Raw genomic sequence first — 20050 nt, 5'->3', positions numbered from 1 at the left:
AAGGTAGCTAAGGAAGCACAAAGCAGACCTTGCGTTGTTCTAGTTTTAAACTTGCATTACCGACATCCTCGAATCCCATTATGACAAAGTGTTCCCGAAGATTGGCAAGAGTCCAATGCGGATTTACTGCAACCACCTCCATCTCGTTATTGGGCATGCGGACACGAATTTCAAAGGATTGAATCTCTTCGGCTGTCAGATGCAAGGGTATCCATTTGCCACGTTTGTGCATCCACCTCTCATAGCTAAACCGTGCATACAAGGTGCACCTTGCTTTCAAATACCGAAGGCAAAGCTGTGTGGGGGACACATTGCACTTATAACGGTCACCATCATGCAAACCGTCAACATAGCCCCAATTGACACCTAGAATGGTGTCCATTGCATCTATGTCAACTTCTTTGCAAACAAACATTGTTGGTGTTGATTCTACAATCGGTAGAGAGCGGAATGCATGCACAAACAAATGAATGGGACAATGCCAACTGAGACCCACTGATCTGGTTGCCTTACCAAACTTTAGGGACCCTTGGAAATCTTGCAGCACCTTGCGCTTGAAAGAAAGCAAAGCCCAATGGTCTGGAGTTGGCCATTCTGCACTCTGCAATGAGGGTGTCTCCACGGCTTCTAACCTACCATAGCTTTGGCTTGACTTCGGCACCACGTACTTGTGGGAGTACATGAATATTCGCTGCTTGGTAAGTTTTTTCGATGAAACATTAGGAAACATAAGCTCCCCAATGTGAGCATGCACAACCATAAACATGTCTGAGAGGCACTCAAGCGGCTGCTCCTCAACTAAGTTGGATGGAAAAACATCTTTACAAATGTCCTTAGTTAAACATAATGATCACATAAAGGTAAACATGACATATGCATGGGATAGCTAAACCATGAAAACTTACAATGAGGTGCAAATTGAGTAGAAGCTCTCTTTAAGGTGGAGCTCAGCTGCACTGTAGATGTGTTGCATGATGCCCACCATTCCGGACTTTGTTTCTTTGAATTTCAATAGCCGGCCCTTCCGATGACGTTCCAATACGCCTCGACACCGAACGCGATGAGGTCCAGCACGTGACGGTTGCATGTAGATCCATGCACCCTTCTTGAATACTTGTGGGATCCATACCCCCTCTGAGTCTTTTGTGTTGTGCAACACAATCTCCTCTATCTCTGGTTTAGGCCGTCTATGCGTGGACATGCTTGGGAAGTTGGGCTTAGGAAGGGATTTGAAAGAGTTGAGTACTGTGGAGAGAGAATGAGGAGCTGAAGGGAGGGTGAGGTGAGCTGCCTATGGTGGCTTTGACAGTGGAGATAGAGAAAGAGAGGAGTGAGAGGTAGAGAGGATAGTGGAGCTGTGGGCTATGGAGTGTGGGACTGTAGAGGGTTGATGGAGGTGTGAGAGAAGGGGGAGCTATGGAGAGAGAGGAAGAGAGTGATGGAAAGCTTTTGGCTATGGCTGCCTTGACTGTAGAGAGAGAATGGGAGGAGGGAGAAGAGGGAGAGAAAAGTAATGAGGGAGAGAGAGAAAAGTGGATTTTGAGGAAAAAAATTGACTTTTTAAAGTTAGTTTATGTTTTGGGGAAGTTTTGGAGGCAAATGGGTCAACTTTGGAACTTTAAAAAAAAATTCAATTTTTTGGGTTTTTAAGCATGCGCGTTTTTTTTTTGGGGGTCCCTTCCTCTTTTATGACACCTCTCTCCTCCTATTTACCCCCCCCCCCCCCCCCCCCCCCCCCCCCAAGCCTACCTCCCACCTCTCTCTAAGAACCAAGCATTGAAGAGGGAGACAATTAGGCTGCACCCCTACCATTCCTCCCCCTCTAGGTGATATCCCAAGAGCCTTCTCATTGGTTCTCCCTTAAGCCTTCACTAATCAAAAAGGCCCAAGGAGAGTCCATATTTTTCCTAATGTGGTCAATCTCTTCTAGCATTGGGATTTGCTAATTGATAGCGAGCAACCCAATCCCTATACAGAATGTTGCGCATTCTTTGGCCATGAATACGCTCTCTCCTAGCACTTCTTGGGGCTGGCATAATATTGGGATGGGGATCAAATTGGTCTTCTCTATCCATTGCATGCACACCATGCTCTGCCAAGAAATTATGCAACACACAACACACAATGACATACGACGGAGCTCGCCTAAGGTCCACGGGTATATTTTGCAAAATTCGTCACCTGTTCTTCATGATGCCAAAGACATTCTCTATTGTAACTCGTCCTCTGGAAATGTGTCGATTAATTCATCCTAGGGTCCCTGACTAGCAGCGCTACCCTCTGCAAAAGGCGTGATCATCATAGAAGAAGAACCATAGCCTTTCCTACGAGGAGGTATGGTTGGATACGTAATCGCTTGAGCGTAATTACTGAAGTAGAGAGTACTTGGCAGGACCGCATGCGCCTATAGAAAGCAAAGCTCTTCAAGTGTGCAACGTTGTTAGTATTGCCAGACACGCTCACACACACATCCCACAACTTCTTACGTGCATCACACACTGCTTGCAACAAAATGGAGTGGAAATGGTGTCTACACCAATATTGTGCTGGAGTGTTACGCCGCCTTGGTCTCCTAGCTAACGTTATGTGAGTGCCATCTATCGTGCCACATACATTTGGCAACAAAGTGATGGCCAAGAAATCAGCTATAATATGGCCAAGCCGTTCATCGGACGGAACATCGATATACTGTGGACGTAGTCGTGTGGCAAGGATGTCCACCACAATGTTGCAATACTTGCGTACAGTGGATTCACCGCCACCAAATGTGTCATTAATATGAGTGGTGGAATCGTTGTGAGCAAGTGTGAGTAAGGTAAGCTTAGAGATTGTTCAGGGTCTATCAGAGGACATACAAAATTAATATCTCTATCGGTCGACAGAAGAAAAAGCACAATAGCTTGTAAAAGAATTTGAAAGACCAGCTCAGGCATGCGGTACCTTTTCACGAAGAGGTCGTCCGTGCAATCCTCCTCACGAAGCTAGACCTGCCTTTGAACTTGGGACCAAAAAGCATGCTGACGCGGGAAGATCGACCATTCGCGAATTCCAGCTATTGCCTCGAGGTGTTCGTGGAAAATAGCCGCCGACGACATGAACAAGAAGATGACGAGCGCAATAAACAACATTTGTACTGTGGCACTTGGAGCAGCATCCGAACCTACGCTTGCCATCTCCACAGTGATCCAGTAGAACACAAGCAAACGATTCATTGTACTCGATTGGAGAGCGACACAATCTGTCTATGACAGTGGAAAAATGCAGACCTGCCACTGCATGCAATTGCTGATTCTGAAAATGATGATCTTTGCAGCCGCCGATGCTGGACTAGCTACTGGCAGTGCCGAGCTTGGAGAGCTCTGTGTAATTTCACCAAATGACACAATCAAGGGATTCATTGTACTCGACCGGAGAGCAACACAATCTGTCTATGACAGTGGAAAAATGCAGACCTGCCGCTGCATGCAATTGCTGATTCTGAAAATAATGTTATTTGCAGCCGCCGACGCTGAACTAGCTACTGGCAGTGCCGAGCTTGGAGAGCTCTGTGCAATTTCACCAAACGCTTAGCTTAGCATGTATCTTGTGTCTCCAACTTGTAGCACTGTATAAATTCAAGTATTGTAGGTGCAGCTTAAATGAGTTGAGTATTGTAGGCCTCGCACAGCATGTCGTTGAGATCCAGGTACTCTCTCTCTCTCTCTCTCTCTCTCTCTCTCTGTGACAGTTGCAGGATATATGCAGTGTGGACCCCGTTTGAATAATGTGGAGGGCGGTGTGGGTTTTGCAAGGCAGCGTCTCCGCCAGGGCAATGTGGGTTATTGGCGCCTCCATCTGGGTTGCCAATAAACAATTTGTTGCTTTTTTAGTTCTCAGTGCGCAATCGTGTTCTGGCGGCATTGACCGAAAAGGTCAATGACACAGCCGTTGGGCCACCCACGACACTAAGTAACACAGGGGCGCACGTGGGGGCAGGTAAGGGGATCAACGGTGAAGGACTATGGCAGGGATCTCGAGGCGGGCAGGTCAACCCAAAAAATGGTGGCACCGTTGGGAAGTTGGGAATTGAACCCGCGGCGCCGCCCCTCAATGCTTTTTGAAGCATGGGCTAACCACTACGCCCACCCACGCACATTTGAAACCAAATCCATTTTACCAAATCTTATAAACGCAAAACCTGGACTTCCCTAGGACTACTAAACCCGGACAGGCCTCGTGTCCGGGTTTAGTTCTTGGCCGGGTTTAGTTTTAATAAGAGATCTACGGCGGGCATCGCCTCGACGGCTGCGCGCGGGCTTCCCGTCCATTGATTCCCTCACCCCCCCTCTTGAATGCTCCATGTCATTTAGTCCTGAGGTTGGGCCACATGTGCGCAAACTGCGTTAACACACACAGTTTTTTTCCTTTTTCCTTCACAATTTTTTTGCAAGCAAGCTGAAAGAAAAAAAATTAAATGCACTTGAAGCTCCTCTAGGTCCACAAGGAAGCCTTGGTTGATTGGACTCGATTTCTTATTAGAAGATGCCACCATAGCTTTTAACAAACTCATATATTTTGAAAATTATCTTTTCATATTCGTATGCAAGTATGTTTAGGATAATGTTATGCCGTGTTTTTGAGGAATGATGTGAGCCACCCCAAAGACTTTAAGAAAGGTTTTTCAATGCTTTTAGAACCATTGGATGTAAATAAAGTATGCTTATACAAAGTGTACAAAGGCGGTGTCTGCTATCTGTTTCTACGTATGGCGGCTAGTTGTGCATAAAAACATAATTTTGTTTTTTTTGTACATATAAGTGTCGATATTTCAAATAGTGAGTAAGTGCACTTAAAATATGAAGAGAAGCTGAAGTTTGATTATATTTGGGTTGTGAATGAAGTCGGCTTTTCAGTTGTGTAGAAGAAAATCTGTGTTGTTGTGTAGATATCATCAACAAGATGTACCCTCATTAAAAAGTTGCTTGCTGCTGCTGCACCCACCGCTTGCCATGACACCCCCTGCCATGTCCATGTTTCTCGCCCCCCCTCCTTCCCTTTGCGTTGCGCTGCAGTAGCATGCTGCATCCCTCCAACCCTAGCCTTCGCTACTCACTGCCCTCATCCCTCCCTCCACGTTTCTCGCTACCCCACCCCCCCCCCCCCCCCCCCCACACACACACACACATGGTGTGACTAGCAGCGGGGTTCCTCCTTCGTCTTTGCTTGCAATAACAGACATAGATGGACGCTCATGCTCCACCCCAAAGGGACTCAAATGAAGACCCCTCGGTCTACCCCGCCGAGCCTACATCCAACTTGCTCTATCGCCAACAGAGCAAGCGAGCCTTGCAGAAGCAGAGGTGGAGTGCCTCAGGCCACCTCCATCCTCAACAAGATTATTGGTAGTGGCCCCAATAGAGGGGAAGCGCAAGACCTCTTTCAGGACCATCTCCTTGCAGAGGTGAGAAAGATCGTTGACATTCAACTTCTCAAGTGACCCTACTATCAGATTGACTTCGAGACCCCGGAGATGGCTACCAAGGTCATCTCGATGAGCTCGTTGGTCATTCGTGCGGTTAGGGCTCACTTCAGCCAGTGGTATCATGGATTCGACCTAGCTATAGATGTTCTTGTCGGAGGAAGCAGACTTGGCCATCTTAGTTTGCTTCCCTGGGCTGAGGAGACGGTACCTCCCGCTCCTTTCCAGGACTGGTTTCACCATTGGAACAATCTTGGAAACTCTGTGTACGACAGCTTCAATTGCCGCCAAGACAGCGGGCGTTCCCAGAGTTCGTGTTCTGGTTTGGGATACCCATGCTCTCTCGAAAGGAGTCTTCCTTTGGAGGGTGAGTGGTGGTTGGTTCCGCCAATAGGTAGAGTATTCAGGTCTCTTGAATCAGTGTTTCATCTGCAAACAGATGGGTTATCTAGCGAGGGCTTGTCCTCATTGAAGACCTTGACCTATGATGGAGATCCATCCCCCGAGGAACAGAGAAGGCACAACAGACAGGTACATAGGGCACTCAAACTGGCACTTCTACAGAGCTAGGTGCCCAGGCAGTAGATGACTGGCAACAAGTCCACGATCGTCGATGACAAGGGGGCGCTCGCCACACTACCCCCCTTGGTGGCCACCCTGCACCAGCCCAACATCATTGGGTTCCTATAGGGAACCCTTTCGACCTCTTTAGGAGGAGGACACAATGGAGCCTTCCGCCACCACAGCCTTGCCACCACCCGTCACCCCCAGACCTCCTCTACTCCATCTCCCTCCCCTCCTCTCCCCCCCCACCCCCTTGGTTAGGGAATATGATGTAGCTAAGTAGATAATTGAGTAGTTTACTTAGTGGAGAGAGATAATTTTCACACATGAGAGCTTATAGAGAGAGAGAGAGAGAGAGAGAGAGAGAGAGAGAGTGCACATGGTTCACCCAATGTGGGTTACATCCACGGGAAAGCAGCCATGTCATAATAATCAATATCTAATTCTCCTAAACGATTTTCTCCTGTTAAACTGATCATTTAATATGGGGAAGTGCCAGGGGAGAAAAAGCTAGAATATTGGTTAAGCTAGCAGACGGGCCACAGTAGGGATCCAAACGAGGTAAAATAGGGATCCAAAGGGGGGGGCATCTGCAAAAGAGCTATGTGCAACAATGGGCTCAAAAGACCCTAAGGTTCAGCCCATTAAGACTTCCAAAATGCTAAGGTTCCAAAATTCAAAGGTTGTGTCCAAAGGTCAAACATTAGGGGAATTGGATGCTTTGAGTGTGTCCCAAAAAGTCTTTGTGAAGCCCTACATAGGAGGGGGCGAGCCCAAGAAGAAGGGGATGAGAGGGAAACACCCACACACACTCACAAGCTTCATTTGTATAGAAACAGAAGGGGAAAGAGGGACATATGTCATCTCGCTAGGCCAGATGCCCACAAGGTGTACTCAAATCCTATTGGATGGCCATGGAGGTGTACCAATGAGAATTAGGCTAGAGTAAATCTAGTTTAATTAATTTAAAAACACTTAATAAAAGAACCAATAAGAATTAAGCTAGAGTAAATCTAGTTTAATTAATTTAAAAACACTTAATAAAAGAACCAATAAGAATTAGGCTAGAGTAAATCTAGTTTAATTAATAAAAGAACCAATGAGAATTAGGCTAGAGTAAATCTAGTTTAATTATTTTAAAAACACTTAATAAAAGAACCAATAAGAATTAAGCTATCTAGAAGACTATTGGCAGTCTCCCAAGGGACCAATGAGCCTTCGCAGCCCAATGGCTTGCCTGATTCCTATTGACCAAGAGGCAAAGGGGTCTAATGAGAGTTTAGTTGCATTTAGTAATTACCTAAAGCTCTCACAAAAGGGGAAAGGGGGACACATGTCAGAAGGCTATCACTTATACTGCTTAATTTCCATTGGCTGAGGCTGGGGAGTCCAATAGGGCTGTAGCATGAGTAATTAGTAAGGGAGGTCGACCAAGAGAGAGAGGTTGATTTTTGCAAGGCAGTATCACACACACACTCACACAATCTCGTGTGTGAAGCAAAGAAGACTCTCTCTCCTTCTCAAGCTTTAATGGAAAGCTTACCACCTACTCCAAGCTTGTAAGAAGGGAGGCCTACACCAACAACTCTTGGATTTGTGATGCAAATCCAACCAAGAGCCAAGCTTCAATGTATGCTCATCTTCTCTACTATGCTAATTACTAAGCTAATTTGTGCTAATATGAGTGATTATGTGAGGAGATGTACATCTTTCTTGTAAGAATACTCCTTCTTCCTCTCAATCTACTCTCATACCCTGCTAGCTCTCACCATCTTCGAAGGTGTGTGAGGTCTTGGGTTTGAGACCGTGAGGGAATTGATGTTGTGTTTGATAAGTGTTTTGCTTAGTGCATGAAATTTCCATCTTCATTGCACTAGCTAGTATTGAAGGAACACAAAGAATTGTATTGTAAAATGTCTCTCTTGATGGGAGAAACCATGATACAAAGCCTTTTGGAGGGGGGACCGGCTCCATGCAAATTCGGTCCTCAATTGTTGTCAATTGCTTAATTTCTCTCTCTTTTGAAGTGTTGTTCATGCTATCTAACTAGGTTTTATGCTTTTTGTTTCTCTCTCCACCCAAGCACTCTTGTTATTCTCATTAGGAAGCTATTCTAATGAAATGCTCACTATGTTCATGCTATTTTCCGCTACACACAAGTTACTAGGCCATCAAATGTTACGAGCCACTTAATGGCTTTATTACTTCAACTAAAAAGTAGGTTACAAAGGGATGATACCCTTTTGGAGCTCCCGCCTTGCTTCACTCTCACCACCTCACACCACCTTGTTGCATCAACTTCACAATGCATCACAATGCTTCACCTCTTCAATCTGTTGTTGTGTGTAGCAAAGGCCTTCTTTTATAGGCCAAAAGGGTTTCCCTCTCTCATGAAAGGCACCCGTGTGTAGCGGCCCTTGTCCGAGTTGGACTCTCCAATGCGCCCATGTGTGATCGTCCTTGAGAAGACAAGTCAGGTTTGAAATTGGCCACCGTCCATTGACTATCGACCACCGACCAACCGGCCAACCGATCGATCGTTTTTCGACCACTTTTTGATTGTTGTTCAGCCATAATATTTTGGTGAAGCCAAGCTCAAGTAAAGTTTGAGACTGGCCGTGAAAATTTTGGTCTTCGACGAATAATTTTTCTTCATGCACAATGGCTTCTCCTCATAACGGGGGCTTGCAGAAAAATACTAGTGCCTCCAAAATACAAAGCATTTGTTATTGTCCCTTTTAGATACCTAAGTATCCACTTCACAGCTTTCCAGTGCTCTTTACTTGGGTTGTCCATGGACCTACTCACAACTCCCAATGCATGTACAATATCTGGCCTGTCCAGACCATATCATACATTAGAGAACCTACCGCTGCAGCATCTCAAAATTTAGACATAAAGGCTATCTCCTCTTGTGTTTTTGGACACATATCCTTAGTTAGTTCAAAGTGATTAGACAAATGTGTAGAAACTGGTTTTGCATCTTGCATTGCAGACCTTTCTAGTAGCTTCTTGATGTAATCTTTGAGAAGACAAGTCAAATTTGAAATTGGCCACCGGCCATTAAATACGGCCAACCGCCAAAGACTTCTGCCCACCGGCCATTGACTACCAACCACTGGCAAATCGGACAACCGACTGGCCGTTTTTCGACCACTTTTCGATCGATGTTGGGCCATAATATTTTGGCGAAGCCAATCTCAAGTAAAGTTCGAGACTAGCCGTGAAATTTTTGGTTTTCGGTGAGTAATTTTTCTTCATGCACGATGGCTTCTCCTCATAACGGGGGACTTGGAAAAAAACAGGAGTGCCTCCAAAATACAAAGCATTTGTTATTGTCCCTTTTAGATACCTAAGTATCCACTTCACAACTTGCCAGTTCTCTTTACCTGGGTTGTCCATGAACCTACTCACAACTCCCACGGCATGTACAATATCTGGCCTTGTCCATACCATATCATACATTAGAGAACCTACTGCTGCAGCATCTCAAACTTTAGACATATAGTCTATCTCCTCTTGTGTCTTTGGACACATATCCTTAGTTAAATTAAAGTGACCATCCAAAGGTGTAGAAACTGATTTTGCATCTTGCATTGCAAACCTTTCTAGTACCTTCTTTATGTAATCCTCTTGAGATAGCTCTATTGTCTTCTTCGTCTTGTCCCTTGATATCTTCATAGAAAATATCCTCTTTGTAGTACCTAAGTCTTTCATTGAAAAACATTCAGACAGCTCCTCTTTTAGATCTTTGATGTCCTACTCATCAACATATAACATTAGGATGAACTTCCCATCTTCCAAATTCTTTGTGAAGACACAATGATCTGAGTTGCATGTCTTGAATCCGTGATCCAACATCCATCGATCAACTTCAAGTACCACTTTCGTAATGCTTGCTTTATACCATACAAGCTCTTCTTTAATCTGCAAACCATTTTCTCCTTACTCTTTACTTCATACCCCTTTGGTTGAAGCACATAAATTTCCTCCTCTAAGTCACTGTGAGGGAATGTTGTATTTACATCCATTTGCTTAAGATTTAAATCATGAGCAGCCACTTGCTCTCGTAGATCTTGGGTGAGGCTCCTCATTTGGTTGACATTGTTGCACATTGTCACCGTTTGCACTCCTTGAGTCTTCACCGTCCTCAAGATCCATGTACTCATCACCTGTATCTATTGTTTGTTTTCTTTTTTAGTAACATTTTTATATACTTTGTTTGTTGAAAATTACATCCTTACTTCCAAAGATTTTACCATCTTCAAGATTTCATAGGCAATACCCAAAGTCAGCTTTTACAAAGTCAATGAAGAAACACTTTTTGAACTTTGCATCTAGCTTTGACCTTAGGCTTCTATCTATGTGCATGAAAGTCTCACACCCAAACACTTTAAAAAATGCATAGTTCACCGGTTTACCTGTCCATGCCTCTTCTGGAACTCTCCCATCCAATGCCATTGAGGGTGACTGGTTGATCAAGTACACAAATGTACTTACTGCTTTCGCCTAAAACTCAAGCGATAAGTCTGCATGTATCCGCATGCTTCGTGCTCACTCCATGATTGTTATGTTCATTCTTTCAAAAATCCCATTTTGTTTAGGTGTCTTTGGGGTTGTCCTTTGCCTCCGAATGCCATTGCTAGCACAAAATCTTTCAAAATCTTGGCTGCAATATTCATCTCCATTGGCGAATATGAGGCATTTAAACTTGGTACTTGCTTCATTATCCACCAAGGCTTTCCACATTTGAAATATGGAGAACACATCGGATTTATTCTTCATCACATAAACCCATGTTTTCCTAGTTGCATCATCTATGAATGTTATATAGTACAATGAGCTACCAAGGGATAATACTTGCAGGACCCCAAACATCAGAAGAACCAATTCAAGTTTTTTATTTTTTTCTATCATTTCCTGATTTTAGGAAAATTACCCTCTTTTGTTTACCATAAACGCAATCTTTACAAAACTCTAAGTCCACTTCTTTCAAACATGGTAGAGGCTTCTTAGATTGAAGGATTTACATTCCTTCAACACTCATATGCTCAAGCCGATAGTGCCACACCGCACTGTTGACTTCCGTAGTTGTCGCACAAGCTAAAGTTTTTGTGCTGACAGTACACAAGTAAAGTGTACCATCATTTTCTCTTTTGGAAACCACCAAATATCCCTTTGAAATCTTCCAAAGTTTGTTTTCAAATGAAATGTTGTGACCTTCATTGTCCAATTGTCCTGTAGAGATTAAATTCTTATGAAGAGAAGAAACATGCATAACATCTTTAAGCTTCCATTTATTTCTATCAGCAATTTTGACACAAACTGTACCTTTGCCGACAATTTCACAAGCTTCATCATCTCCCAAGTATACATACCCAGAATTACCTTTGGTGTAATCTTGGAAATGCTGCTTGTATGGTGTCGCATGGATGAATCCCCAGAACCTACTATTCAGGAAATAGATACATTGTCCAATGAGAGAATTAGAGCATCTTGCTCTACTTTACCTGCCACATTGGCCTCCAATGTTGTCTTGTTGTCTTGAGACTCCGACTCCTTCTTCTTCTTCGATCAGCAATCCTTCTTGTCGTGGCCCTTCTTGCCATAGTTCCAACATTCAAGAATTGATTTTGTGCGTGACTTGCTCCGCCTTGAGCGATCTGACCCTTTTGATTCTTGGACCTCTCCTTGAGCCTTCCTCTTGTTTCCACTAACAGTGCATCACTTGATGATTCACCTGTTCTTCTCCTTTGCATTTTCTTGCTTAGGAGAACACCCACAACATCATCAAACTTAAGAGTGTTTGTGCCAGAGATAGAGTTACTTTCAACCATCACAAGATTTTCCCAACTATCTGGTAGAGAGAATAGTATAAGGAGAGCTCGCACTTTGTCATCGAAATTGACTTTCACTGATTGAAGTTGAATTATGTTGGTATTAAATTCATTTAGGTGTTCTACAATTGAACCATTCTCTGTCATCTATAGATTGAACAAGCGCTTTATGAGAAATACCTTATTGGAAGTCGATGGTATCTTGTAGAGGTTTTCAAGTGACTTCATCAAGTCCTCCATGGTCTTCATCTCCGAAACATTGAAGGCCACTGTTAACACCAAGATTAGATGGATTGTTCTGAATGCCTTTCGATCAAGGACAATCCATTCTTCATTTGCCATCCTTCTTTGCAAGACCGCCTATTGGCAAACAGGGGTCGTTCTAGTAGAGATAGTATTCAATCTACATCTCTCATTGTTGGTAGTTATTGCCAATGAACTTCTGGATCTTGAGCTTTCCCTCCTACATCGTTTTTCCTCCTTTTATATTGCCAATGAATTTTCCTCATGAGAGACAGCCGTGTGTATCTGCCCTTGTGTAGACAAGTCTGAGTTGGACGCTTCAATGAACCCATGTGTGGCTGCCCTTGAGAAGACAAGTCCGATTTGAAATTGACCACCAGCCATTGAATTCGTCCACCACCAAAGACTTTTTTCCACTTGCCATTGACTACTGACCACCGGCCAATCGGCCGTTTTTCGACCACATTTTGGCTGTCGTTTGGCCATAATATTCCGGCAAAGCTTTGTCTTGAGCAAAGCTCGAGACTGGTCGTGAAATTTTAGTTTTTGGCGAGTGATTTTTCTTCACGCATGATGGCTTCTCCTCATAACGGGGGCTTTATAAATGTGCGCTTTTAATATTGAAAATTACAAGGGGTAAATTAGGCTCCATACTTAACACCCCCACCCCCGCTCTCCCCGCTGAGGCTGGAATCACTTTTTCTAAGCCAGCTCGCGTCCCTTCTTCAGAGGGGGCTGGTTAGTCACGGCAGCCCCTCGTTCTCTTGGTAGTGCTTTTGTTACGAGCTATGCGGCTTGGGAGGGGGGACACCCCTACTTGAGGATGTCACTCTTGGTTCAAGCCTCCCCCTTTGCAATAGTCCCACTAGGGCATCCCTGTTTTGACATTCGTCGACGTTGGGAGGCAGCCTAGGGCACAAAGAAACTGGATACAGCTGTTGGTTTTTCCTTTCTAGTGTATGGTCAAGATCACACTGAGTAGACGTTGCATTCAGTTTTGGAATGGGGATGCAGGCCCAAGCTGTTGAGTTTTCACACCACACAATAGATTTGGGAGTGACTGGCGTGATAGAGACACTCTGGCAACTTGCCAAGTTCTATGTGACACCCCCAGATGCATCTAGATGCACATATATTGTGGCTTACCTCTTTGCAGGCACTCAAAGAATTCCGAGCTATTGTTTTTTTCATGAGGATTCTTGGTATGAGCATGTTGCTTTATGGATTGCATACTCGTTTTGGGCTGCTTGGGTAGTATATTGCATGCATACACGCCTCTCATGGGTCTCTCGGATGCGTACTATTCCCCATCCAAGTGGGCCTCGAAGATTGCACGGTTGTCTACAAAAGGAAAATCAATTTTCTCTCACTAAGCCATGAGGGTCATCTTATGGAACGTGTAGGGTCTAGGTGGACCCCAGTTTGCACGACAGAGAGGCCGCCTGCTACAAGAGTTACAGAGATGTCTTGTGGCACGCACGATTGACATTCTCATGCTACATGAGCATCATCTATGTGATAGCCATACTCGGTGATGTGGTCAGATTTTGCGGCGGGGCCACTTTTAGACCTTTTGGTCAGCTGCCTTTGGGCCAGGAGGCATTCCTAGTGGGGTATGCATGACTATTGTGGATTCATGGCTATCGGCCATTGTGCACAGGGGCATTATAGTGACAGGTAGGGCACAATGGATTACTGTGTAGGCTTAGGGTTGTCTCATGGGCTTCTTGAACATCTATGCATTCAATCATGTAGGTGGTCGAGAAAAGTTTTGGACACAGATAGTGGGGTCCTTGCCTCACACAAAGCAGTAGTGTGTGGGGGGACTTCCACATGTTGGAGGACCCCTCAGAGAGGGCAGCCACCCTATAGTGCACTCAATTGAGTTGGCAGCTTGGGAGCAGATATACATGACCATGAATCTCCCATGTATGGCAATATGCAGGATTTTTACAACCACATATAACTTCTCTTTCTCTCTATCTGACAAGAGAGTAGGAGGGTGAATCTATCAAGGATAGAGCGCTTCTATGCTAGTGACCACTTTTGTGACAGGGAAGGACCTGTATGCATTCTAGCAGGCACCACCTTATCTGACTATGCGCTAGTGATCCTTACAATTTTAGACACAGAGAGGGGTGGTAGCACTACGCTCCCCATCCTAAGAGGCTCTTACTGGATACAGAGCTGAGAGAGCAGGTTGTGACACTTTAGACAGAGAGCTTGGACTTGCAGGACTCCCCTCCTGACAGGGTGGCCATGAGCCTCGCAGACGAAGTTGCATTATACGTTATACAAGAAACATATAATACGTAATATATGGGAGTATTTTACATGACCTTATATTATATGGGTGTATTATACGGTGCCACATCAGCAAAAACAGGCAACATATTTTTTTTCTAGTTTGTCGATTGAAAGATCTTTAGGACAATTTCTTTTTCGATTGAAGAATGTATTGATTGAAAAAAAAAAGTATATATATCGGCAACGCGCCTTGTTGAGACTAGCGTTCATCATAAAAGGTATTTCATGTCAATCTAGACTAAAAAAAAGAAAATTTTCATAATTTAAAAATATCAAAATTTGTAATAGTTTTAAAATATTTCGATTAAAATCATTTAATGTTTTGCTAAAATTTGATTAATTATTTCTTTCAAAATCAAATTAGGTAAGTTCTGTATGTTGTGTAGAGATCAAATTCTCACTCATACAAGGTGTTTACTGAATGTGGAAGTGAATTAGTGATATAATTTAGAGATTGTCGTTGTGTGTAGAGTGTACTCTCACATGAGGTTATCTGTCTGCAAAATATAAGAGAATAGAGGTCAGTTTTATTTAGGTAGTTTCAATTTTGACGTGCAGATACTTTCTAACCTCAAAGTGAACATAAACAGATTTTTTTTTGTCCTGTGTAGAGCCATCACACTATGCTCTCACTGGAATCAAACTTTAGGAATCTCATTTCCAAATACATTGATATTACATTATCTCTACTTCGATTGCTACGTCTGTCATATTGTGTGATTGTACATGTGCATCAAATGCAGATAGATAAGCTTTCAAAGATCTACCGTGGAGTGTGAGAACTTCATGTTCGCACTTCAGATAGATATGACAATCCTCAAGGTTTGAATTAATTCTCATGTTCTAATGAGAATCAATTGCAAGATTTGATCAATATTATCGATTATCGAATGTGTGAAAGCTTTAAGATTGCACTTAGATAAATCGATATAGTGCAACGTGATGATGAGTTTTGTTTGTATTGTTTTAAATAAGTGATTAAGGTTATCGAGATTACCATACTATGTGAAAGCCAAAAGCTTGCACTTTAGATGAATCGATATAGTGCAATGTGATTGAAATGTTTTGTTTGAAGTGATGAAGTTATTAGTGCATCAAAATATAATTTGATTAACATGAGTTTATTGAAGAATGCAAAGACTATTATTGTGTAGTTTGTTGCTTTGAATTAATTTTGACCTCAAAATTAACAAGTGGATTTGTTGATCTGGCAGTTTAAATGGATGTGCTTCAACGTTAGCAGCATCAAATCCTAGCTCAACTAAAGTTAGTAAAGCATCATCCAATTGCCAAACGCTGTATGAATCGATAGATAAGCAATGGTTTCTTGAGGTGCACTTGAAATGGACGCAAGCTTTTGTGACATGAGGTATATCATTCAATGCTATGCGCGACCCCATATTTCAAGATGATTTAATGAGCACGTCCAAAAAAGGGTTTGTGCTTCCTGATTATAATAAGATACGCACAAAGTATCTAGATAAAGTGAAAGATAGTACTGATCGAAGCCATCCTCAAGCGCACGGTGGTGGAATTTTTTCCTGCATATGGCTACACCATAGCGTTGGATGGATGGACCAACTATTAGAAGAATCCGCTCATGAATGTGATGCTTATCAATCCTAGAGGGTCTATGTTCGTAGAAGCCATTGATACCTCTTTAAAAGAGAAAACCAATGATTATCTAGCAAGGATGTATGAGTGTGCCATAGCAAAGGTAGGTGGGCCAAAGAATGTGACTGCAATTGACACAGATAATGCATCCAATTACAAGGCTGTAGGAAGGGCTATCCAAGTTAAGTACCCAAAATTTACTTGGGTGCCATGTGCCAGGCATACTCTTAATTTGCTATTAAAATACATTAGGAAATGAACTGTCATAAAAAAAACACTGCTGGATGCTCTAATCATGTGGTGAAATTTATTAGAGAGCATCAATTTTCGTATGCTCTTTTTTTATTAAAATTACACAACAAAACTTTGTAGATATAAATTTGTGCGACAAAGTTTGCAACCGCATACTATGTTCTTGCCACCTTGCAAGAAGTGAAACCTGCATTGATTGAAACGGTAGTCGATAGACAATGGGATGCTTGGCTTAGCAAGTATCCTAGCTACCAACAGGCAGCTACAAGATGTGTACATCGTTAACTCGCAAGTTTTTTGGCACAATGTAGAGAGAATTGTCACCCTGGCCAAACCATTTATAGATCTTTTACAAATAGTTGGCAAAGACTCTTTTGTCATTGATCGAGTCTATTGGAATATGTCAAAGGAATTATGAAAATTAATAGAGCATTCTGGTTTTGGTGCAAAGGACAAAGCTTCCATAATCACACTTATCAACAAGCGATGGGTGAAATTCTCGGGGGGTTTAGTATGTGTTAAACTACCATATCACGTGCGTTCAAGACATGTTTGTAAAACCCCTTATCTGTGAATTTTGTAAAGAATATAATGTACACTTTTCTTTTAAAATCTGTAAGTTTTTTTTCAAATTTGAAAAAATAATGCCCTTCTGTATATATATTTTTGTAAGTTTCAAGAACTTTAAATACCCTTCTGTTGAACTCACGTGATAGGTTACATTTTTATTAGGTGACCTCCCCGTGGTGAAATTGCATACGCCGTTGCATGGTGCTGCATTTGTATTGGATCCCAAATTCAAATGCACCAACAATCGGCCAATAAACAAGTCATGAGTGACTTCAAAATAGTGTGCTCTCAATTATTAGGAAAAGAGAATGAGAAGACTTCTTTTCATCAGCGAGTTGATTATGCTAATAGAATTGGCATGTTCTAGGATCCATGGCATATAGATGCCATTGCACACACAAGTGCGCCTCTATGGTGGAAGGAGTATGGTGGGGAGAAAGTGGAGCTGCAACACAATGTTGCTAGAGTTCTATCTGCTACTGCATCAAGTGAAAGCTATGAGAGAAACTGGTTGGCTTTTGACTTTATGCATATTACGAAACGAAACTAGCTTCTGCCTAAACATGCTGCTAATTTGGTTTATGTTTTTTGCAACATGAGACTTATTCATAAGCCAGTGAACATTGCTTGAAGAGAAACACAAAAGCACTATGGTGTTTTTCAAACCCATGAAGCTATAGCTGTGGAAGTAAACGCTGACGATGATATGGAATGGGAGATAGCTTCAAAATGTTCTGATATGGATGAAATAGATGATATAATTGGTGTGTTTGATGGAGATGAAGATGTAAGACTAAAGACCTATAAGTTTTGCTCGTTGTTGTGAGTTTGTGAAAATTATGACACATTGCCATTTTACACTGCAAGATGTTCACCTCTCTCTCTCTCTCTCTCTCTCTCTCTATCTATCTATCTCAAGTTACTTTTGCAATAAGAGTCATAATTACAGTTACAATACAATATATTTTGTATTGTAACTAGAATACAAAAATGGATAGCTGAGGGGATAAATGACGAGTTGTGATTACAAAAATTGTAGACCTTCATCAAAATAGATAGAGGTAAAGTGAGTGAAGTGCTCAAGACAAATATTGGGTCGGCTCATTGAGTAGTTCATCTATGGCAAACTCAGTACTTTCAGGTGCAGAAGATGGACCTAGAGGTTCTTGTTGCAAAGGACCAGCCTGATCTGGCAATGGTCTGTAGAGTGCTGCATACTGTTGCAGCTTGGCTTGGGCCTCTGATAGCTCTATCTCAAGGTCAAGGATTTTTTTGTGAAAAATATCAGGTGTCTCTCATTGGCTTGCAAGATCTTGCCCTTGGCTCACCAATGCAACGAGCATCTCTGATTCTTCGAGAAGCAGAACTATGGGACGTTTGCGTGCAGGCATTGGATTATAGGTGTGACTTGCTGCCACTTTCTCTGCAGTCCGACCATGCCCAATGGCATAATCTTTGGGGCGATCTGACCAATCTACACGTATCCCAAGGATGTTGTAAAAATAGCATTGTTGTATAAGTAGAGTGCCACTTGGTTGTTGTTTGGCATAACTCTCTCTCGACGTATGAATCTTCGCAACAATTCGTGTGAGTCCTTTGTGTTGCAAATATGATAGCTTTCACTATGAAAATCTCCAAGTGTTTACCGCGCTGTTTTACCGTGTTTTGTAGCGAGAAGGTGTAAATTCAATGAGAGAAACAAGAGAGAGGAGGGCGGGGTTTTTTTTTGTGTTTAAAGTATTACCGCGATTGTATCTGTTGTTATTATTGCTATTGTTACTATTGTTATTACCGCGCTCATTACCGTCATTATATCCACTGCCCAAATTTAGCGCCTAAACTTTCAAATTTTGGATTAACTCCCCCCCCCCCCCCCCCCCCCCCCCCTTCAAATTTTGGTGTTTCCCTCCTCTGAATAAAAATTAAAGAGTATTGTATATAATTTTCAAATATAAAAAAGAAGAGAAAGAAAGAAAGAGAGAGAAAGAGAAAGAGGGGGGAGAAGGAGGCGGGGGATATAAGGCCCGGTTCAGACGCTACGGCGGAAATGCTTCCCACAGGGGTGTCTAAATTGCATGGAAAAAGCCTATTTGCTGCAGTAGATATCACCTTCCTCTGGGCCTGCCATTTTTCTTCCGGCACCCCCCCCCCCCCCCCCCCCCCCCCCCTCGGAAGAGCTACTGGCCTCTCTCCACCTCTCTCTATTTTTCGCTTTTCTTCCTCCAACATCGTTTAGACGAGGCGGTGGTAGAACTTTCTTTTTCCGGCCTCGTCTGAACCCAGCTTAAGATTACCCTTGTTTACAACTAAAATAATCATTGTCAATTGATTAACATAATTGAGCATATTCTCAAATCTAAAGAGAGGAAGAGGAGGGAGAGAGAGGTGAATGGATTGCACGATAAAAAAACTTCATAACTGCAAAATGTTTATGAATCATCTTCCAAAAGATCTCTACATGAAGCATCATCCAATTCTGAGCCCATGGTTCCTAGATCAATAAAGAGAGAAACGGAATTGTCATTTGTGGATGCATCACAAGCTTCATCATCTTCGAGTTCGTCATCCTCCATCTCATCTTCTTCATCATCATGACAATCATCCTCGCTAAGACTTGATGCTGCCGGACTTGATTCATCGACCTCCCTATCCTCTGTTTCCACCTCATCCAAAGTCGGAGGTGGAAGAGGGTCGAAGATAGTCTCCACTTCATTAGTGGAAAAAATGGTTCTTCCCCGAGATGTTACGGGAATTACGAACCAAAGTTTTGGTTGGTGGATTGCTGGGATATAGATGACCTATAAAATAGAAGCTCAAAGTGAGTAACATTGGTATAACTAACGCTACAACAAGTAAATAAGAATAAAAAGGGTACATGTCACTCACCTGCTCACAATTGCGCGGTAAAACTCAATTGTCATACCTCCCTGTGTGATGCACACTAGCGTCCACCATGTAGAGGCCATTCTCATGTCGTCTAGACACATTTCCAAACCACTTGCACTCGAAGATGAAGCTATGAAAGGTTCTAAAATTAACCTTTATTATCATTTCAATAGTTCCACAGTACCTGGCTTCAACACCGTCTGTGTCAAAGTTGCCCATGATGGCACAATCCATGGTGGTTTTACGCTCGTCAATGTGGCACGTACGAAAGTGATGACCCTTTGACCACATAGAGTTAAAGGAAAGGCACTATAAAATA

At 42.8% G+C, this 20050-nt stretch overlaps 1 pseudogene; it reads right to left on the bottom strand.

The window, feature by feature from the left end:
• Positions 1-1916: 1916 nt before the first annotated feature.
• LOC147427074 (uncharacterized) lies at positions 1917-3128 on the bottom strand (annotated as a pseudogene).
• Between the last annotated feature and the right edge of the window lie 16922 nt (positions 3129-20050).

Source organism: Adiantum capillus-veneris, chromosome 24 (genome assembly GCF_014529385.1).
Source record: "Adiantum capillus-veneris isolate H3 chromosome 24, ASM1452938v2, whole genome shotgun sequence".
Classification (NCBI taxonomy): Eukaryota; Viridiplantae; Streptophyta; class Polypodiopsida; order Polypodiales; family Pteridaceae; genus Adiantum; species Adiantum capillus-veneris.
Note: the sequence above shows the minus strand (reverse complement) of the source record. Positions and strands in the feature narration are given on the sequence as shown.